A 2,463-nucleotide genomic window follows, 5' to 3' on the forward strand; every position below is an offset into this window, starting at 1 on the left:
CCCCCCCCCCCCCCCCCCCAGTTCCCCTGCCACCACTTTGGCCCAAGCCACCTGGTCAATGCGCACCTGGGTTACTGCAATACCCCCTATCAGGTCTCCCTGCTTCTATTCTTGCCTCTCATGTGTATTCTCAACCCTTCTAAATAAAGCAGACCACACTGCTTATTCTCAGAAATCTCCAATAGCTCTTCATCTCCAAGTAAAAGCCAAGGTCCTTAGAAAAGCCTCAAGGACTTTCCTAGCTCATCTTGTTTCAGCCATACTAGCTTTCCTGCTTTTCCTTATGTATACCAAGCTCCCTTCTAGACCTTCTCATCCTCCACCTGGAATTCTCATCCCTATATATATATTTGCATGGCTCGTTCTCTCAGCTTCTTCAGGTCTTTGCTCAAGTTCACCTATCAGGATAGCAAGACTCCCTCCCACCCTGTGTCCCTGCACTATTCATTCCCTTCCCTTCTTTATTTTCCTTCATTACACTTGTCACCATCAGATATGCTGTTTTATTTATTCACTTGCTTATTATCTTAGTATCCAAACCCCTCACCCCCAATGTGTGCTCTGGGGAGTGGAGACTTTGTTTTGCTCACAAGTGTCTCCCAAGTGCTTAGAACAGTCGCTGGCACATTGTAGGTAATAAATACTTTGTGAGTGAATGAATGAATGAATGATGTAATGAAAAGATAAGCATCTTTGTCAATGTTAGAAACATTTGTTTTTATATAACTTTCTCTAATGTCAACTACTGATTACATCTCCTCGTATCGAAGTTAATAATTTTAAAATGATTTTGATTATTTAACAAGTAGAAATACAATCAGTGACAATTATGAATTGAAACATTGAACAACCCAATTACCTTTTCTTATGGGTCACGATGAAATATCCCTTTGTCATATCAAAAACTTTACTCTCTACCATACATACCACAAAAGCTTCTTAATAGAGCATCAGTGTACATCACACCTGTGTGTGGAATCTCTGGGAAAGAGGTGCTGTCTCCTCTTGCTTCATATCTGCTTAAACACTTTTCTTTCTGGAATGCCCTTTCTGCTCCTCACTATTTAGCAAGCTCCTGTAGATGTGTTAAGGTCCAGCTTAGAAACTACCTCCTAATGCCTTGCTTGACCACTGTAAGCTAAAAATTGAAAGCTCCATGTGATCATTTTGGAAGATGATTGGTAAATTCTCAAGCTACAATGTCTTCTTTAAAAGAAAAATGTAAACAAGAAGGAACAGAAGTAACAATAAAAAATAAAAACAAATTGGTTTCTAAAGTGGATTGAAAAGACTATAATAATAAAAAAAAAAATCCAGTAATTCCATTTCAAACTAAAATATCTAGAGTTGCAGAGAAAGAACAAAATCCTAACCATGATATCCCTTTTTCTTAAATATTCAGAAAGGTCTTATGTTTATTGAAATATTTTTAAGTTTGGTAAATAATTACTACTTAAAATTTTGGGAGATAAGACCTGGTCCAATAACATGAAGTATATACACAAAGATAGTATGACAAGCATTTCTTAGTCTTCAACTTATGTAATATTTTTTATTATTCACAATGGGGCCTAAGCATTCAAGAATTAAATATGTAATACCAAATGTAGGAAACTGACAAGCAATTCAATGAATAACTGAAATAAAGATGCTCCATATGAAATAAAAATTCTAAAGAGTTAAGGGAGATTGTTCCTGAGTAGACTTTCAACATTATTTTTTGAAGAATATTATGTTTACACAAATATATTTTTAAAAAGACTATTAAAAATAAGTTTAATTTTAAGCAAATATTTTGACATCATTCCTTTTAAATGGTAGATCATACAAGTCACATAAAAGTCTGTAGGTAAAAGGAATGTAAAAGGTTTCATTTTAATCATTTTGAAAAAATTAGGGTGTGTTTTTTATGTTAGCAATGTGCTACACTAATTAAAGCAAGACTATACATCTGTGTGATACCCACAAACAACATCACTGGTAAAATTTTTAATCTGTTTCCATGGTCAATTTCCATTACCCCTTCTGATAATCGTAAATGAATATCTCAAAGGTATTATATTTTAGTGCCACATGACAAGTAGAATTTATGGAAAAATTGACCTATGGCGCCTTTATTTATATTCATTTTCACTCCTAAAAAAATAAACTTGAATCATCTATATAGTACAAATAAAACTAAAGAACTAATGCTATTTGGGAAACATAGCAACTGTCAAAAGCTTTCCTTTTTTTTTTTTTTCAAATCCTTTTAACCTAAATATATGAATTCAAAGTTAACTGGGAAACTATGATATCTATATTAGAATGCATAATTTGTATTAACATGTACTATATTCCTTCCATACATTTTTGCACAATAGCACAAAATTACAAAGCAAATTTAATATTTTGAACATTTGAAAGGAAAAACATGTTTTCAAATACATTTGTACTAGTAGATTTCTGGTCTCCTTTAGAAAA

Source organism: Galeopterus variegatus, unplaced genomic scaffold, assembly GCF_000696425.1.
Source record: "Galeopterus variegatus unplaced genomic scaffold, G_variegatus-3.0.2 Scaffold763, whole genome shotgun sequence".
In the NCBI taxonomy this organism is placed as follows: domain Eukaryota; kingdom Metazoa; phylum Chordata; class Mammalia; order Dermoptera; family Cynocephalidae; genus Galeopterus; species Galeopterus variegatus.